Below are 21,656 nucleotides of genomic sequence, written 5' to 3'. Positions count from 1 at the left end.
ATGGTCACACCTCAAATGACCCTTTTTTGGCAAACTGTCTAGCTGTAGTTTTTGAACCCTAGCTCTGCGGGCACCTTGGGAAACCTAGCAAACCTATACATTTTTGAAAACTAGACACCCGTGTGCTTCCAGGGAGGCATGGCTTGTGTAGATCCCCCAACGTTTCCTTACCCAGAATGCCCTGCAAACCTCAATTTTAGCTGAAAAAATCACCTTTTTCACACATTTTTGTGTGGGAAAGTTGAGGCATCACCGGGCTGACACAAATTTCCTACCACCCAGCGTTCCCCCGGGTCTCCCGATAAAAACGGTGCCTCACTCGTGTGGGAGGCCCAAGTACCCGCGACAGGCAAGGCCCCAAAACGTATTGAGGCGACATGAAAATTGCCTACCTCAAAACGACCTGGTTTTGCAAGGGGGGTCACCTGGGTTTTTGGCCCCGTGCACGGCAGCCACCTAGGGGAACGTACCAAACCCACACATTTGGGGGATTCCAGGGAGGTATGGCTTGCGTGGATCCCCCAACGTTTCCTTACCCAGAATGCCCTGCAAACCTCAAATTTAGCTGAAAAAATCACCTGTTTCACACATTTTTGTGTGGGAAAGTTGTGGCATCACCGGGCTGACACAAATTTCCTATCACCCAGCGTTCCCCCGGAGTCCCGATAAAAACAATGCCTCACTGGTGTGGGAGGCCCAAGTACCCGCGACAGGCAAGGCCCCAAAACGTATTGAGGCGACATGAAAATTGCCTACCTAAAAACGACCTGGTTTTGCAAGGGGGGTCACCTGGGTTTTTGGCCCCGTGCTCGGCGGCCACCTAGGGGAACCTACCAAACCCACACATTTCTGAAAACTAGACACCCGGGGGATTCCAGTGATGTATGGCTTGCGTGTATCCCCCAACGGTTCCTTACCCAGAATGCCCTGCAAACCTCAAATTTAGCTGAAAAAAAAATCACCTTTTTCACACATTTTTGTGTGGGAAAGTTGAGGCATCACCGGGCTGACACAAATTTCCTACCACCCAGCGTTCCCTCGGGTCTCCCGATAAAAACGGTGCCTCACTCGTGTGGGAGGCCCAAGTACCCACGACAGGCAAGGCCCCAAAACGTATTGAGGCGACATGAAAATTGCCTACCTCAAAACGAAAGCCCGGTGATGCCTCAACTTTCCCACACAAAAATGTGTGAAAAAGGTGATTTTTTTCAGCTAAATTTGAGGTTTGTAGGGCAAAGACTAAAATTGCCAAAAATAAACAGGGGGAGCAAAGGCCCTTGCCCAAGGGGCCGCTCCCCCCTCCCTGGTGTCTAGTGGGTGGATCCCTGCTTGGGGATCGCCCTCCTGTGGCGATCCCCAAGCACGGATCCACTGGGGAGGGGTACCATTGGAAAGGGGAGATTCTCCCCTTTCCAACGATACCTCTCTCGTCTTTCTACGTGCTCAGGGGGCTGAGATAGCCCCCTGAGCACGTACAAAGTGAAACCTGAAATGAGCCTCTTGGCTCATTTCAGTTTCACTTTCACTGTAATGACGGCGCGACGTGCGCGCCGATCGTCATTACAGTGAAAGGGGGGGGGGGCCTCGGGTGCTGGGGAAGCTCTTCCCCAGCTCCCGAGGCTATTTTTGCAGAAAGGGAATCCCTCTGGTGCCAGTGATGTCATGAGTGATGTCACTGACCATGTAATGAGTGATGTAATATGTGACGTCATCAGCAGAGGATTGCGGGCGCGCGAGTTATAGTTAGCTGCACTAACTATAACGGGGGAATTTCATTGTTTTTTTACGAGTGAAATGTCCAGCTAACTATAACATGTGTGAAACCTATGGTTTTTTCAGTGAATATATAAATATATATTATCTTACCTACTGGCGGTCGCCAGTAGATAGTTATAGTTAGGACCACATTTCCATAGAAAAGCATTTCTTCATGTGCTTATAACTTTGGCGTTGTTTGACGAATCTTTACAAAATTTTCTAATAAGTTTCTCTTTTTAGATCAGCTCCTATCTTGAAAGTGTAACGGTGATTGGTCAAGGGGGGGGCTGAGAAAAAAGGGGGTTCCCAAAACGTGTTTTCTCAATGCATTTTCCATAGGAAACTTTAGACAAGGCCACAGGTCAAACTGCTGAACGTAATTACGCCAAATTTGGCAGGGAGAAAGGTCTTGGTCCAGAAAGCACGCTTTTGTATAAATGGTGTAAATCCGTTGAGTAGTTTTTTAGAAATATCAAATTTTGCAGATATCGATATTTGGGAATTCTGACATCTGATTGGCTGAGGGGTTACGAGCACGAGCTTGCGGCTGATTGGCTGTGAACGGTTGAAACTAGGAAGTGTTGGCAGCTATTTTGTGATTCAGTCGATCAGCTCGCATCTCTCCGTCTATAAGCCATCGGGTCCGTAGTTCTACCTCTGCGAGGCAGCATTGAAAATATACCGCAGCTCAGTCTGTGCGAGATACCCCTTTCACAGTCCGTACTACAGCGGAGCTAACAATGATTAGATATCCTAGAACAATGCGACTCAGGTCCTCTCAGAATTCATGGGAACAAGACACTCTTTCGCTTAGACACTCATATCTGTTCACAATGTGAGTAACCAGAGACTTTGTATAGTTTAAAATGTTTATTTCAACTAACGAGCTCAGTAATGTAGTACACGTGCTAAGGTGAGGAAAGAAATGCATGTAAACAATACAATCAGCATAGTTTCAATTGCATACAGTATGAATGGGGAAAGTATATTATCATGTCTGTGGATTAAGCCATATAGCGTTTACCACCCTCCCCATGCCACAAGCCATGTTTATTATATCAGGGGAAGACCTCTGGGCTTGAACAGTGGAACACCCTACCTCAAGTCTTATATGATAGCATTTACATCTCCGGACAAGCACAGCTCTTCCTTGCGAAAGATTGTTCTCCAAGTGTGTGTAATTTGCATCCAGTGCAATATTAAAAGCACTCAAAATTTCAGAAGCGGAGGTCTATTCCATGTTATGTCTATATGTGCGTGGGATGGGCCAAAGCAGAATAACCAGCATTGTTGTTTTCTGCTCTTGAACACGGCGTACAGTAGAGAAATCAGTGCACAGCAGAAATAGTGAAAGGCAGACAGTTCCCATGCGAAGCAGAGAAAACAGAAGTGTTTACGAGAACAAATGCATTTAGAGTCGTGTGGAAAAAGTGGATAAAATGGCTGTGATGCAAGGTACGAACTCATGCTAACTTAGCAACGTTCGTTGGCACCTCCTAACCCCTACGACACCCCCCCTTTCGACAGTCCTACGCACAGTGAGCAAAGTAGAACACAGAGTCCAAAATGTCTGAGCCAAGAAGGGCAGATAAGTAGGCGACGAATGTCAACAGGGTTGAAAAGAGAAACATTTAATAATACCATGGTGGGAGAGATAAAAAAAAAAACATGTGGCACTGCCAAATTAATCCATCAGTGTGTAAGAGCAGTAAGTTGCAACAGCTTCCAATAGGAAATCATTATTTTCGTCTGGAAAAGTAGACGCCATCCAATTCAGCAATTCGAAGGAGCAAACGTGCTCATTGATTATCGGTGCTTCCAAAGCAGGGCAACATGCGTGGTACTCGATCTATCTCAGTTGCAGGACATCATGGGCAGCCGTACATACATCCCACTGAGCTAGCACACCAAGTGCAGCAGCACATGCCATGAATCCAATACCGGAACATTCACGATTCACCAAAATCCTGGTCAGGCGACGCTGTGTTTGTGAGGCATAGATCCAACGCCCCTTGGAAGGGACAGGACATGCATGAGAACACTGGTTGGACGCAAGTATACCACGGATAGCGGAAAGACAAATTGTAAGCCACGCTGAGAGTGGCCAGCTAAATAGAACAAAAGAGGATGCCGGTGCTGCACTGAACTTTCAAAGAAATTTTAACAAATGAACTGATTAAAACAAATCCATTTTATCCATTTTTTTGGTTGATTTTAATCAAAGATATTTTTATGCAATTTTTCTTATTATTTTGCACGGTTATATTTAGAATGATTCAACCATATATACAAAAATATTCATAATCAAAAAGGGACAAACACAAAGATGCATTTCAAATATTTACATAACATTACATAAACACTTACGAATAACCACACAGCTAGCGTACCTCAGACATTCAGACAATGGACAACAATTAATTATCAATTTACACTTATATGTACAAAGAACAGACCGTAAGTGAATAACACTTGCACTATTTCAAAAACGTCTATTTTTTAGATTTGTTTGGCAGTTATTTGGCTGAAGGCGAAGACAGGTCAAGGTAGGTCAACGCGTTTCGAATCCCTTCACCGGGGATTCTCATCAGGACCAAAACTCTCTGGGAAACAAAGAAACAAACAGCGCTGAGTTGGACCATTTAACCCCTCCAACAAAGTTTTAGAGGCCGCTACACTCCAATTAAGAGCCTTACCTAGAATTTGAAGTGACACACCCAAAGCTCTAATTGGATGGTAGGAGAACGTCCAATAAAAGGATCTGTGAACAGCAGAGTAGAAAAAACAGTTTTTTAGAACAGAGATTAGAGACAGGAATCCTGCGTCTACCCTGGTGTCAAGTGGCTGAAGAGTCAAATAAACTTACTGGCAGGTGTATGTGGTGTCTTATGTAAACGTCTGTGGCCCCTTATTTTTCCTAGGCGGTGTCGGAAAGCTCTAGTCAGGAGCAGCGAGTCAAAATAATTCACCAGCCGAAATCTGCACACCAATTGGAAACATAGACATTAGACCATGGTTGTCTGTATCGTTTGATATTATTATCACACGCGCACTCGCAATCACCTGCACAGTCTCTAAAGCAAGATTACCTGATAAATCTCATTAGGCGAGCGCCCTTGGAGCCGACGTGAACCGTGCACAATGACGGGTGCTTGTGTACGACGGTGGTGGCCATTTTGTAGTCGTATCATAGCAACCAATTGCAGGGCGGTTCTCGAGGGATTTCTGGGACATGTAGTTTGGCCACGTTTTTTGTCGTTGTGGCGGTGGGAAACACCATTCCAGAAATAATTTGGAGAATTGTAACAGTCTTTTAAACCTGATACAGGCAATTAGGAGCTCCATTTTTTTGTTTTCAAGTAGCATTTAGTTTTTTTTGACGAAAAAAATGCTTGATTGAGCGCCATTGATGGACGGTCCGTACAGCTTTGCGATGCTACAACCTTGGTGTGAACCAGCCAAAAAAGGTTAGTTCATCAATTACTTATTCAAACCGTATGTTGAAATTATTCTTTAAATGGGCTCTTGATATATTTGTAGTGGTCCATAGAACCGAGCCAGAGGTGAGCCTTACTCGGCTCGCAAGGGGGCCCGTTTTCCAAAGACGGGCAAGGATGTGTTCATCAACACTGGACCCCATATGTAGCATGGTATGTTTAAGACAGCAACAATTTGGATGTCTACAGGACTAAAGGTATTTTTACAGGTTAAAAATCTCGGATAGCTCGTTTAGTCCAACCACTGATGTGTTAAACTTGATGATAAGCATCGCCTCTCTCTTCACCAATTTGGCGTCAAGATCACCACCTCGGTCATCCTGTGTGACTTTTGAGATCACAGTCCATCTCACATCTCTTTCTGTATGGTTATTGAGATGCCAATGGTTAACCAGTGGAGCATTAGGCACGTTCTTACGTATCCTCGATTTGTGTTGTTGTATTCTTGTCCTTACTTCCTGATTTGTTTTCCCAATGTACAGTTTGTCGCAAGGACAAAGTATCCCGTAAACTACAAACTTCGTTTTACAGTTTGAGAAAGAATCATGTTTCCAATGCACACCCTTATGGGTGAAATGGTTCCCTTCGATTGTGGAGTCGCAACAAACACATGTCCCACATTTGTGATGTCCTTGTATTGGAGGTAAATTCAGGAGACTTCTTATGTCCGGACTTTTGGTTTTTGGTAGTGCAGCTTGGACTAGCTGGTTGGCAATGCTCTTATCTTTTTTAAAAGCAAATAGCGGAGTCTCTTTGAGTGAAACATCAAGATTTTTAATCAGATGCCAACTTTGAGATATGGTCTTCTTGAGCCAATTTGACGTGGGGCTATAGGTCGATACACACACAATCCTGTTGGTTTTAGATTTGTCCTTTCTTTCCAGCAGTACATCTCGTGGGGTCCACCACGCTCGTTTGATGGCTTTCTTTAGTAGTTTTTTAGGGTAACCTCTGGAGAGTAAGTTGTTTTTCAAATTGTCGGCATGATGTAGGTATTCATCTTTGAATGTACAATTTCGGCGGATTCGCAAAAATTGGCCGTACGGCAGGTTATCTCTTAGGCTGCGTGGATGATTACTTGAATAGTGTAATGCTTTATTCCTGTCCGTTTTTTTCTTATAAAGTGTAGTGACTAGACTACCATTGCTGGGGTAGATCTCCACGTCTAGAAAAGGGATCTTGCATTTGGAAAAGTTCAGACTGAATTGTATATCTGGTGTTCTATTATTTAACCAGTTGACAAACTCTTGAAGTTGGCTTTCATCCCCAGTCCACGTTAAAAAGACATCATCGATGTATCGGACCCAATTCGTGAAGTAGATTGTGAAAGGGTTGTTGTTATAGACGAATTGATCCTCATATTTAGACATGAACAGGACTGCCAGCTCTGGGGCAAAAGGACACCCCATCGCAACACCTTTAGTTTGCAGAAAAAAATCATCCTTAAAACAAAAATAATTGTTCTTAAGGGCAAATGTGGCTAGTTCCATAATGAAATTCGTCGGGACCTTTTCAGGTTTAGGTCTACTATTCAGGAATGACTCCAAGACTGCCAAACCCTCATCTTGTGGGATCTCCGTATAGAGTGAAGTGACATCCAAAGTAGCAAGGAAGTGGACATTTTCTTCGAATACCATTGCATTCAGTTTGGCCAAAAAATCTGTGGTATCTTGTATGTACGATTTTACGTCCTTCATAAAAGGTTTGAGAAAGAAGTCAACGAATTTGGATATTGACTCATTCAGTGACTCACAGCCCGAGACTATCGGGCGTCCTGGGGGGCTCCTTTGATCTTTATGAACTTTTGGGAGGACATAAAAGATTGGTATCCGAGGATTCTTATTCCTTAGAAAATCGTACTCCTTTTTACCAAGGAAACCTTGGTCAAAACCCTTTTGTAGAATGTTAAAGAGTTTTCCTTGCAGTTCAGCAGTGGGATCTTTAGTCAGTTTCCGATAGCAGTGCACATTGGAGAGTTGTCTCATTACTTCCGTTGTATACCGTTTGGTGGCCCATATGACAATTGAACCGCCTTTATCGGCCTGTTTAATTACTATAGACGGATCATTCTTAAGCGAGACCAGCGCTTCTTTTTGGGCTTTCGTTAAAAAGAAGCGCTGGTCTCGCTTAAGAATGATCCGTCTATAGTAATTAAACAGGCCGATAAAGGCGGTAAAACTCTTTAACATTCTACAAAAGGGTTTTGACCAAGGTTTCCTTGGTAAAAAGGAGTACGATTTTCTAAGGATTAAGAATCCTCGGATACCAATCTTTTATGTCCTCCCAAAAGTTCATAAAGATCAAAGGAGCCCCCCAGGACGCCCGATAGTCTCGGGCTGTGAGTCACTGAATGAGTCAATATCCAAATTCGTTGACTTCTTTCTCAAACCTTTTATGAAGGACGTAACATCATACATACAAGATACCACAGATTTTTTGGCCAAACTGAATGCAATGGTATTCGAAGAAAATGTCCACTTCCTTGCTACTTTGGATGTCACTTCACTCTATACGGAGATCCCACAAGATGAGGGTTTGGCAGTCTTGGAGTCATTCCTGAATAGTAGACCTAAACCTGAAAAGGTCCCGACGAATTTCATTATGGAACTAGCCACATTTGCCCTTAAGAACAATTATTTTTGTTTTAAGGATGATTTTTTTCTGCAAACTAAAGGTGTTGCGATGGGGTGTCCTTTTGCCCCAGAGCTGGCAGTCCTGTTCATGTCTAAATATGAGGATCAATTCGTCTATAACAACAACCCTTTCACAATCTACTTCACGAATTGGGTCCGATACATCGATGATGTCTTTTTAACGTGGACTGGGGATGAAAGCCAACTTCAAGAGTTTGTCAACTGGTTAAATAATAGAACACCAGATATACAATTCAGTCTGAACTTTTCCAAATGCAAGATCCCTTTTCTAGACGTGGAGAATGAGATCTACCCCAGCAATGGTAGTCTAGTCACTACACTTTATAAGAAAAAAACGGACAGGAATAAAGCATTACACTATTCAAGTAATCATCCACGCAGCCTAAGAGATAACCTGCCGTACGGCCAATTTTTGCGAATCCGCCGAAATTGTACATTCAAAGATGAATACCTACATCATGCCGACAATTTGAAAAACAACTTACTCTCCAGAGGTTACCCTAAAAAACTACTAAAGAAAGCCATCAAACGAGCGTGGTGGACCCCACGAGATGTACTGCTGGAAAGAAAGGACAAATCTAAAACCAACAGGATTGTGTGTGTATCGACCTATAGCCCCACGTCAAATTGGCTCAAGAAGACCATATCTCAAAGTTGGCATCTGATTAAAAATCTTGATGTTTCACTCAAAGAGACTCCGCTATTTGCTTTTAAAAAAGATAAGAGCATTGCCAACCAGCTAGTCCGAGCTGCACTACCAAAAACCAAAAGTCCGGACATAAGAAGTCTCCTGAATTTACCTCCAATACAAGGACATCACAAATGTGGGACATGTGTTTGTTGCGACTCCACAATCGAAGGGAACCATTTCACCCATAAGGGTGTGCATTGGAAACATGATTCTTTCTCAAACTGTAAAACGAAGTTTGTAGTTTACGGGATACTTTGTCCTTGCGACAAACTGTACATTGGGAAAACAAATCAGGAAGTAAGGACAAGAATACAACAACACAAATCGAGGATACGTAAGAACGTGCCTAATGCTCCACTGGTTAACCATTGGCATCTCAATAACCATACAGAAAGAGATGTGAGATGGACTGTGATCTCAAAAGTCACACAGGATGACCGAGGTGGTGATCTTGACGCCAAATTGGTGAAGAGAGAGGCGATGCTTATCATCAAGTTTAACACATCAGTGGTTGGACTAAACGAGCTATCCGAGATTTTTAACCTGTAAAAATACCTTTAGTCCTGTAGACATCCAAATTGTTGCTGTCTTAAACATACCATGCTACATATGGGGTCCAGTCAGTGTTGATGAACACATCCTTGCCCGTCTTTGGAAAACGGGCCCCCTTGCAAGCCGAGTAAGGCTCACCTCTGGCTCGGTTCTATGGACCACTACAAATATATCAAGAGCCCATTTAAAGAATAATTTCAACATACGGTTTGAATAAGTAATTGATGAACTAACCTTTTTTGGCTGGTTCACACCAAGGTTGTAGCATCGCAAAGCTGTACGGACCGTCCATCAATGGCGCTCAATCAAGCATTTTTTTCGTCAAAAAAAACTAAATGCTACTTGAAAACAAAAACATGGAGCTCCTAATTGCCAGTATCAGGTTTAAAAGACTGTTACAATTCTCCAAATTATTTCTGGAATGGTGTTTCCCACCGCCACAACGACAAAAAACGTGGCCAAACTACATGTCCCAGAAATCCCTCGAGAACCGCCCTGCAATTGGTTGCTATGATACGACTACAAAATGGCCACCACCGTCGTACACAAGCACCCGTCATTGTGCACGGTTCACGTCGGCTCCAAGGGCGCTCGCCTAATGAGATTTATCAGGTAATCTTGCTTTAGAGACTGTGCAGGTGATTGCGAGTGCGCGTGTGATAATAATATCAAACGATACAGACAACCATGGTCTAATGTCTATGTTTCCAATTGGTGTGCAGATTTCGGCTGGTGAATTATTTTGACTCGCTGCTCCTGACTAGAGCTTTCCGACACCGCCCAGGAAAAATAAGGGGCCACAGACGTTTACATAAGACACCACATACACCTGCCAGTAAGTTTATTTGACTCTTCAGCCACTTGACACCAGGGTAGACGCAGGATTCCTGTCTCTAATCTCTGTTCTAAAAAACTGTTTTTTCTACTCTGCTGTTCACAGATCCTTTTATTGGACGTTCTCCTACCATCCAATTAGAGCTTTGGGTGTGTCACTTCAAATTCTAGGTAAGGCTCTTAATTGGAGTGTAGCGGCCTCTAAAACTTTGTTGGAGGGGTTAAATGGTCCAACTCAGCGCTGTTTGTTTCTTTGTTTCCCAGAGAGTTTTGGTCCTGATGAGAATCCCCGGTGAAGGGATTCGAAACGCGTTGACCTACCTTGACCTGTCTTCGCCTTCAGCCAAATAACTGCCAAACAAATCTAAAAAATAGACGTTTTTGAAATAGTGCAAGTGTTATTCACTTACGGTCTGTTCTTTGTACATATAAGTGTAAATTGATAATTAATTGTTGTCCATTGTCTGAATGTCTGAGGTACGCTAGCTGTGTGGTTATTCGTAAGTGTTTATGTAATGTTATGTAAATATTTGAAATGCATCTTTGTGTTTGTCCCTTTTTGATTATGAATATTTTTGTATATATGGTTGAATCATTCTAAATATAACCGTGCAAAATAATAAGAAAAATTGCATAAAAATATCTTTGATTAAAATCAACCAAAAAAATGGATAAAATGGATTTGTTTTAATCAGTTCATTTGTTAAAATTTCTTTGAAAGTTCAGTGCAGCACCGGCATCCTCTTTTGTTCTATTTGATTATTTTGACTTGGCCCTGCTGCCTACGAGTCAAAACCCAAGCGTGTCTTGAGAGTGGCCAGCAGCAAGGTACCATAACAGTCAAGCATGCGGTTGCAAAGTAGCTGTAGTAGGGCTGGGTAGTGGACGAGCACAGGTGGAGCAGCCGTTTCTGAGCATGCAGATCAAGAGGAAAAGCCCGGCAGCCAAAGCTAGTCGAAGTGGCAACCCGACGAAAACACTAGAGAAAATAGAATGAATGAAAGCAGGGATCACAGCAAAAATAGTTTGAAAAGACGTTACAAGGCCAGATCCCACAAGCTTAAAAAAATGCGCCAGCCCTGTTGTATGCGAAGCATGGAAAACAGAATGAATTAGCTCACCAAAATGTTGTGGGAGATCAGTGTTTAAAAGATTATGAACTTCTGTGAAGTGAGAGAAACTCCTTTCTGGGACTATAAGGCTCTTATTTGGCTCACCTTGTCGAACTCTGCCTTCAAGGTCGGAATGGAAGGCCAAATCGAGGTATCGAAACTCCCCTGTGAAGGAGGAAACAGCACGTTTTTACAGCAAACTACATGTTGTGACACAGTCACAATGTACGGAATACCTTTTAAGATGCCGCAGCATTTTTCAATATTCAAGAAAAAATAACTGCCATTACATAACATTGTTTCGTCTGTAGTTGATATTGTACAGGATGATGTATCTATGTTATATCATGGTCAGAACCAAAAGTGGCTCACGCCTATGCCTTTAGAAACCAGTCCATCGGCTCGCAGCTCTGCACCAGCGAGCCGTCGGGCCCGCAGCTCTACCTCTGTGAGCCAGCCAGTTAACTCGTAGCTGTGTCACTGCTAGCAGGCTCGTCGGGCCATTGCTCTTCCTCTGTGAGTCAGGCCGTCGGCTCGCAGCTCGGGCACGCAGCTCTACCTCTATAAGCCAGCCCGTTAGCTCATAGCTGTGTCTCTGCTAGCGGGCCTGTCGGACCGTTGCTCTCCCTCTGCGAGTCAGACCACAGCTGTCCCTCTGCGAGCTAGTACGCTGCTGTGCATTTGCAAGCCGACAGCCCGTAGCTCTCCCTCTCCGAGCCGATATATATTCACTGAAAAAACCATAGGTTTTACAGACATTATAGTTAGAAATTAGCATTTAAAAAACCTTTGAAATTCACTGAAAAAACAATAGGTTTCAGGGGCGTTATAGTTAGCTGGACATTTCACATGTACAAAACCATAGAAATTCCACCGGTATAGTTAGTTCAGCCATGCCATGAATGATGTAATATGTGACGTCATGAGCAGTGCATTGCAGGGGCGCGAGTTGTAGTTAGCTGAACTAACTATAACAGTAGAATTTCTCTGGTTTTGTATGTGTGAAATGTCCAGCTAACTATAACGCCCCTGAAACCTATGGTTTTTCAGTGAGTTTCAATGGTTTTTTAAATGCAAATTTCTAACTATAACGTCTGTAAAACCTGTTTATATATATATATATATATATATATATATATATATATATATATATATATATATATATATATATGTAGGTTTGCTATATATGAGTTGCATTTGTTCCTAGTAATATACTCCATAGTAGGTCATCCTATGAATATGGTCACAGTTGTGGGTGGAGCCACGGGCCTTCCGTCACAGCTGTGGGTGGAGCCAGAGGCCCTCCAGTAATTTCCTGATCCATCTAGCTGGGCCATTTGCAAATACCTTTCTTGCCAGTTTGATTATCCACATTAGCCAGCAGCCTCTTGGTTCATTGGATAAGTGTTAACCTATGGTCTGTTAAGTATTGTGTCATGTTTTGGGGTAAGGTCAAGTGAGTATTATTGCCTTTCTAAATTTTAGATAACTGTAGATGCAACATGCAAGCTATTTTACCGTGAAATCTGATAGTTATGAATATTTTCACAACCATTTTGCCACCCTAGTGTCGTGCTGGCAGGTCAGGGCTGGATTCCAGGAGGAAGGCTGTAATGAAATCATTTCAAAGAGTACTCAGAGGCTGGGACTTGTCTCCCTCTTGCTACATTTGTGAACAACGTTTTCAAATCTGTCTCTTCCAAGGTGATTTTACACATTGCAAACAAATTTGGTACCTGAAACCAGCACTGACCACTGCAAACAATATTGAAAGCACACAAAGCTCACATCTTAGAGCACTCAAATCTCACATCTTAAAGCACATAAACCTCACATCTTACAGCACACAAACCTTGAATCTTAAAGCACTCAAACCTCACATCTTAAAGCACTCAAACCTCACATCTTAAAGCACACAGACATCACATCTTAAAGCACACAGATCTCAAATCTTAAAGCACACAAACCTCATATCTTAAAGCACTCAAACCTCACATCTTAAAGCACACACACCTCACAAAGCACACAAACTTCACATCTTAAAGCACTCAAACCTCACATCTTAAATTACTTACACTTCACATCCTAAAGCACACACACCTCACATCTTAAAGCACACGAACTTCACATCTTAAAGTACTCAAACCTCACATCTTAAAACACTCAAACTTCACATCATAAAGTAATCAAACCTCACATCTTAAAGCAGACACACCTCACATCTTAAAGCACACACACCTTACATCTTAAAGCACACAAACCTCACATCTTAAAGTACTCAAACCTCACATCTTAAAGCACTCAAACTTCACATCTTAAAGTACTCAAACCTTACATCTCAAAGCACTCAAACCGTACATCTTAAAGCACTCAAAGCTCACATCCTAAAGCACTCACACTTCATATCTTGAAGCACCCAAACCTCACATCTTAAAGCACTTAAACCTCACATCTTAAAGTACTTAAACCTCACATCTTAAAGCACTCAAACGTTACATCTTAAAGCACTCAAACCTTACATCTCTATATCATGCAATATGCTGCTAAATGGGGCATCGGTTTAGTTGAAATCAGATTCCCAAAGTGACAGAGAGTGGTGTTACAGAAGCAACCCTAGCAATGCTGCATGAAAGTGAGGCAAACAGGATAATGGTGAAGTGTTTTATTTTCTTAACGCATGACTGTGTGAAGTGACTGAAGTCTTTTATCAGTCAGTGCTTCTTTGCCCTTTGCTCCTTCCTATTTTATGGACTTGCTAATGACATCAGGCTGATTGCAGCGTGTTGTTATGAAAGGCGCCGTATACCGCCTCAGGGAGCAGCACGTGGCCCCCCAGGCCTCACTCTCTACATTTATTTACGCTTCAATTATTCATCGATTTCAGGTATGCAGGCAGATCCGCCCTTCCTCCGGCTACGTCCAAGCATGTGTGTAAAAACATGATCAGAGTTACGACTTGTGTTACAGCTACCACAGTTTTACCCTAGCAAATACCGTCCGGTCAAACTTGCCACAATAGAGGGAACGGCATAACATGCAGAATTTGGTGTGGTAAAAACCGAGTCTACATCCTATGGCTCGTGAAACCTCACAGTAGGAAGTATTTACCACAGGTGGTAAATACCTCACCCTGGGATACCAGTATTTACTACATGTGGTAAATAGAAAAACCTCACTCTATTCCAAAATTGTAATGGGTGACAGAAGGTCTCAACATTTAATAGCCATGAAAGGAAAAAGTCCTCGATTTACATGCTTAACACACCGTAGATACATAAAAGCAGGTGCTCAGCTGCGCTCTGAGCATGATTCAGATCATAATGGGAAGTAAATCAACACAATATTAAGGCCAAGATGTACATAGAAAAGCATGCACAAAGTGATGGACAGAGTGCTTGAATATATATATAAAAAGTGATGGATGGAATGCTTGAATATATATATATTATGTGGAATATTTGACTCCGGTCATGTCATATTTTATATCCAATATTATATTTGGGAATTACACGATGATATTAGAAGGATATATTTGGTAATATAGGATATTAGCCAAACAAAAATTATTATGTTTGCACATGGGTCCTAGTTTACAAACCAGTTGCGGTATTTGCACCCAAGCATCTTCCAGTATTCATGTAGTGAATGAATTTGACTTATGATCTCTTTACACTGATTGCAAAGTTTGCACTTGAGTCAATGTTTACATAATAATGCAGTATTTGCACATATTGATTGCTATACTTGCACAGAGGTCTATGTTTACAGAGATTTGCATTGTTTGCACATATTTATTACTAGCATTTATGCAGTAAATGATTTCAGCAATCGCATTCTTCAACATGACTTCATTATAGATTCAAACAATGTTGTGACGTGATGATCTGGTATTTATATTCAAGCTCATGCTTTTCATATTATATTTGCAATACTTACACTTGACCCACTAAGGCATTTAAGCAGATATTCAAGGATCTTTATCTTTGGGATCATAATGAGATTATTACTAATATGGTTTGCTCATTATATCTATAATATTACATTTAAACACGATTTCATGTGTTATCGATGTTTAGAAAACAGACTCACCAGTGTCTTTCACAACTGACATAGGTACAATATTTTGTATATGTCAGTTTATCACATGGTGTGTACACAGCAAATTTTAAAAAAAGGTGGGCCGTATCTGGCTATCTGTGAGCAAGGACATTCCCGTCCGAAACGCGTCAGATTGCAGCTCTTTACACAAATTACATCAGTGCCTATACCTGTTGTCTCTGTTCGCCTGTCAGTTTGGGGTAGTGCGGAGACTTTCTTTGTTGTTTGCATATATATATATACTTGGAATGAATGGGTTTGCCCTCTACGTTGCAGCATGACTGTCATGTAATGAGAGAATCTGTCACTTGACATTAATTCCATAATATCAGTTAGTTGCCTGTTCCCGTTAGTGTAGTATTTTGACAAATAGCCAGGGAATCTGCTTATTTGGATTGGGACTTTGTGAGCTATTGGGATGTACTCTGTAATTTATTAATTTTCATCACGCAATGCATATGAATTTAATCCCACTTGGGAGGGCATGTTTAGTTGTATGCTTAGATGTAACGGTGATAAATTGCATGTTAGATTCACAATGTAATATGTGAAGGGGAGCGTACTGACCGATATGCTCGTACAGACATTGAATGGAAGTGTCTATATGCCAGTGACAGACATTTGAAGATACTTATCAATGAGTTTGTCTTATAATTTAATCACTGTGCTCAATGAAATCACTGTGTAACACCACTGGGTATTGTAGGCAGTAAATGCGATAATATGAGAACAATAAGAGTCACAATGGGAGAGTATTATATATTGACACCCTGACAATACGGTTATAACACGAGGATGGTATAAATGGCTATATATGACTCTTATTTGTATTACAACTTTAACAACAAACATTTGGTTTACAGTATAAATGAGACTGTTCAAAGATGGCCGCCACGTTTGTCTCACGGACTGAAGTAGTAGTCTGTTGTTTATGTTTATGTATTTGACGTCACATGCAACAAGAAGTCTTAAAAACTTTAATTTGTGGTTTTGTAGATGTAGATTACCCGTGACCAAGGCGAGTTCGCCGAAACGCGTTGGGTATAAACTGGCTGATGCTCCTTATGATGGAATACAAACGATCTTTCTGTGACGTGTGGACTCAGAGCGGTTATTGGTTCTGGACAAGAGTGCAATAGTACTGGGGTACTAAGTGACAAGGAATATATATATATATAGATATATTCACTGAAAAAAAACATAGGTTTCAGGGGCGTTATAGTTAGCAGGACTTTTCACTCGTACAAAACCATTGAAATTCCCCTGTTATAGTTAGTTCAGCTAACTATAACTCGCGCGCCCGCAATGCACTGCTGATGACGTCACATATTACATCACTCATGACATGGTCAGTGACATCACTCATGACATCACTGATGACATCTCAAATGACATCACTGATGACTTCATCCAGTGAATGTGTGTTTTTCTGAAAATTACATATGTTTTATATATGTATATCTCAAGGTCGATGGAAGAATAAATGGGTATATAAGTGTCTAAATGGATGATTTGTTTTTGAAAAATTGATTGTATAACTGACTGATTAAGTGTATCTTAGTGAATACATGGCTTAGGGCCTTATGTAGGTAAATTACATTTACCGATTCTTAAATACCGAATTTTACCGATTCGGTATTTATGAATCGGTAAATGTAATGTAGGTAAAAAAATACTGATTCGGTAAGTGTCGGTATTTTAGAATCGGTATTTACCGATTCGGTAATGGTAACCTGTATCTCATTGATTCCTATGGGCCAGGAGGCCCATAGGAATCAATGGGAAGCCAGTTACCATTACCGAATCGGTAAATACCGAATCGGTAATGGGGGGAGCTCAATCAAGGGTGGCAGGGTGTCACATTGACACCCTGTTGCACCCCTGATTCCTGCATGTGTGCACATGTGGCACACATACATGCCCTGAGGGCATGTGTGTCTGCCACATTGCACACATCTAAGGGCCAAAAAATGCATTTACTGAGTCATTCGTCATATACCACCAACTTTCAGTTGGTGGTAAATAACGAATCCCCACACCCACCACACACTCCCCCTACATCTCATTTCTGTATTCGGTATTTACCGAATCGGTAAAATTACCGATTCGGTAATTTTACCGATTCGGTAAATTACCGAATACAGAAATGATCCCCCTACATATCAAAAGCCTAAATACCGGTCGGTAACGGTATAATTACCGAAAATCGGCCGTTACCGACCGGTATTGGGCTACCTACATATGGCACTTAGTGAGCAATGTTTAAATATGTAAATATCTGTATCAGTCTCTCAGTTTGTGTATAAGTGGCTGCATGGGTTGGTGAGTAGCAACATGAGTGTCTATATAGATTGTTAGTTGGTTTTTTGAGTATCAGTATGAGTGTCTGTATAGTTCGGTGGGGGTATTACGTAGTGCATAGGTGCATGAATGAGTGACTCACAGTTTGTATGTGTTGAAGACAGCATGTGTGCAGGACTGTATGGGTGGATGAGTGTGTGCATGGGTGTGTTAATGAGTGAATGACTGTCTCAATAGTGTCTTTATGAGTAACTACATATGTTTTAATCTAGTATATGTGACTATTGGTGTATATAAGTGAGTATATGTGAGAGTGAGAGATTGCAAGAGTTCCTGTATGAAGAAGTATGTGTTTACATAAGTGATTGTTTAAAAGACTAAGTATGTGTAAGTTTCTGTAGAAGTTAGTGTGGTGGTGTGTGTATAACTGTATATGCAAGTAAATGGATGTTTGATTCTTTATTAGCATGAGTGACTATGTGTGTGAGTAACTCTATGGATGAGTGGCGTTGTGTAACAGGATGTATGGGTGTATGAGTACATATGACGAGTGAGTACATGTATGAGTGACTGTATAGGACTGTTGTTGAATGAGTGGATGTGTATGTGGATCTTAGAATTACTGAATAGGTTGTTGTAACTGGTATTGGTATGTCCATTGTTTTGAAAAGTTTAGTTTCTATTTTTGAATATGTGTATCAAAGGTTATATTAGGGTGAGAGGAGGTCTGCCACTCTATCACAAGGATGATGTCATCAGTGATATCATCAGTGATGTCATCAGTGATGTCATTTGAGATGTCATCTGTGATGTCATGAGTGATGTCACTGACCATGTCATGAGTGATGTAATAGGTGACGTCATCAGCAGTGCATTGCGGGCGCGCGAGTTATAGTTAGCTGACCTAACTATAACAGGGGAATTTCAATGGTTTTGTACGAGTGAAAAGTTCAGCTAACTATAACGCCCCTGAAACCTATGTTTTTTTTCAGTGAATATCTAAGGTTTTTTAAATGCTAATTCCGAACTATAACGTGCCTGAAACCTATGGTTTTTTCAGTGAATTTCAAAGGTTTTTTAAATGCTAATTTCTAACTATGCCTACAGAGATAGAACATGTGAAGAAAGAAGAAAAAACGCACAGAAAGAAAAAAAAGAAATGCAGAAAGAAGCAACAGAAGTCCTCAAAGACGAAGAAAAGTGCAGGAAGTAGGATAACGTGCAGAAAGAACAAACAGAAGAGCAGAAAGAAGCCTTGTTGCAAAATCATCCTGGACCCTCAACTTTTTCAGATGGATACTGGTGGTAACTGAGTCTGACTAACCAGTCCTAGAGCCAGTGCTATGTTAAAAGACACTCAGAATACAGTGAAAACACCTACATACACTAGGGAACACTATGCGTTGGGGTCCCCCTGTGATTAGCATGACCTCCTCTGTAACCCCCTAGTATATAATAGGGCAGGGGATTAAAACTACCTCTTAAAACGCGCCACAGGGCGTGTTGGCACACGTCACCTCAGGCCCCGTCCCCTGGTGTAAAAAGGGGCACGGCCTGCACCACCTCTCTGCAACGCAGAGCAGTGGCACTTACTGGAAACACCTGCTGGGCTAATTGGGTCCCTCAGGATTGAAAGGGAATTATTTCCCCAACTTAAAACAAAACACGCCACAGGGCGTGTTTGCACACGTCACCTCAGGCCCCGTCCCCTCCCTTCACCACTGTGTAAACGCGCCCTGTGGCCATTCTAAGTTGAGAGATTAAGTCCCCTTGAATCCTAAGGGTCCCTAGGGTCAAACTAGCCCACTAGGTACCTCCAGTAAGCGCCACACAGCTGCGTTGCATAGAGGTGTAAAAAGGGGCGTGTCCTCAGAACACCTGTCTGCAACGCAGCTCCCTGGCGCATACTGGAGATACCTGTTGGGCGAGTTGGCCCTCAGGGACCCTCAGTATTGAAGGGGAATTAATTCCCGAACTTACAACTGGCCAGGGGGCGCGTTTGCAGAGTGCTGCAAGGAGGGGGCGTGGCCTCCGGCACGATGCCGGTCTTTTATTTATTTTATTTTTTTAAGAAGGAGGGCTGTGCGGCCCCCCTTTTTCTAATTTATTGGCCCTGGGGACCCCATCCCCCAGGGCCTGCACCCTTATTTTTTTGTTGAAAAAAACTAATTTGGCCCTCCCAAGGCCTTAATCGGCCCCGGGGACCCCAACCTCCGGGTCATGGCCTTTTTTTTTATTCTTTAGGAGGGGGGCTGTGTTGCCCCCCTCCTCAGGCCACTTATGGCCCCGGGGACCCCATCCCCCAGGGCCGGCCTTTGTTTTTTATTATTTAAAAAAAATATATATTTATAGAAACACCTAGGACATGCTGGACAAACCGTATGTACCTATCACCATGACGATTTGCGTGATATTAATTAAAAGGCGATTATGCATACAATGAATCCACGTGGAATGTATTTACACCACTAGTGAAGCTCTGACGTGTCTGACGCCCTATCGTGCCTAATCCCGGCACCTCTGCCGGTGGGTACTCTCCAAGTAGACACCCTTGTCGTTTATTTATACAAAAATGGGTAGCTATTGACGGGCACAATTAATACACACGCACACCAAGCCATTCAAAGGGGATTCGACAAAAATTCGACCAAACTATTCAAGAAACCCCCCTCATGGTTAATAAAACACACATCCACCGCCAGATGTGTAATACTACTTTACTCTCTGGAAAGGAGACGAACCTCACTTGAGTCACAGCGTGCTCCTGGCTGAGCCCAATGCTGTGTTACACGCACCAGTGCCTGCCGAGTGCCACACACCTCTGTGTTGTATTCCACCAGCTAGTGCGTATGCTATGACACTCTCTATCCCATGTGCACTGTAACACCACCCCGTGAATATGTCATGCCACACTTGCCTTCGCACGGGTTATATTGCCCCATCTAACGTTCCTTCCTCGATGCCTATGTTATAACGCACAGCGCTATGCCATACATATTACAATCTGGGATCCATATCTTTGTCACAGTGCATATGCAACGTTACACTCCCCAGCACATATTTTATATTACAACTTTAGAGACTAGTTAGGTTACACAACACTGCCCTGTGCATATTACACTCCAAGGCGCATATCGCATAGCGCACGCTAGTGCCTATGCTATCTCGCGCTCTCCAATGAATCTGTCATTGCGCACAATGTATTGCATATTATATTTCACGCCCCGGTTCATCTTATATCACACTTTTTGGTGCATAGTTTATACCATAGACTATATCTAGTTTTCAATCGTGCTCTCAGGACTATGTTCTATATAATACTGCGTCCACCTACCCATTTCACGGGCATTACATTTTGCGATGGGGGTGGAGGGTCAGGGGGTGTTTCTGCCAAGTGAGCCCGGAGTCAGTCACAAACGTCCTCTTCTTCCTGAATAAAAGTGAGATTATGCTGCATACTTGTTCATATTTTAAGTAGTTCGCACAGACACACATTTTAAAAACAATAAAGTTCCTAATACCCACCTTCTCTGAACAGTTAGCTTGCTGCCCCATCCACCTCCTCCCTATCCTCTGTTGTCTGAATTCATGGACTAGCCTTCTCCCTCCTGCCATGCATGGTCTGATGTGCTGCCACTGCCCTCCATTTAGCATGATGTACCAGTCCACTCCTCCTGCCCTCCATTGCCCAATTCTATGGCCCATCATTGACCTCCTGCTTAGCCTCTGTGCTTAGCGTGCTGCCCCTATTCTCCTTCCCCCTGCCCTCCGATGTCTTTGTGCATGCCCCTGCTCCATCCTTTTTGCCCACCAAGTTCCATGGACCTGCCACTCCTATCTACTCTGAGTGATCTGTTGAGCTGCCACTCCCCTCCCACCTGCCTAGCATTGTCAGATGACTGTAACCTGTCCCTGCCATCTCCACCCTGCCTGTCCACATGCCATGGCCCTATCCTCTTCCTCCTGTCCTACATGGTCCATTTTACTGCCACACCCTTCTGCCCTCCCTGGTCTGTTGTGCTGCAACTTCTCCTCCTGCCTGCCCCGTGCAGTCTGTTGTGAGGCCCCTTCCCCTGAACTCTCTTGTCTGTGCCCAGGTCCTGACCCTCCCTTCTATCCTCCATGGTCCTTTGTGCATGCCCCTGCACCCTCCTTCTTG

General features: G+C 42.6%; 1 protein-coding gene across 1 annotated transcript in view; it reads left to right on the top strand.

Moving 5' to 3' along the window:
• LOC146808894 (phospholipase A2 inhibitor and Ly6/PLAUR domain-containing protein-like) overlaps positions 1-21,656 on the top strand; it is a 167,716-nt gene that overhangs the window by 49,154 nt on the left and 96,906 nt on the right. The window lies entirely within an intron of this gene.

The sequence above is a fragment of the Triturus cristatus genome, chromosome 7 (genome assembly GCF_964204655.1).
Source record: "Triturus cristatus chromosome 7, aTriCri1.1, whole genome shotgun sequence".
In the NCBI taxonomy this organism is placed as follows: Eukaryota; Metazoa; Chordata; class Amphibia; order Caudata; family Salamandridae; genus Triturus; species Triturus cristatus.
Note: the sequence above shows the minus strand (reverse complement) of the source record. Positions and strands in the feature narration are given on the sequence as shown.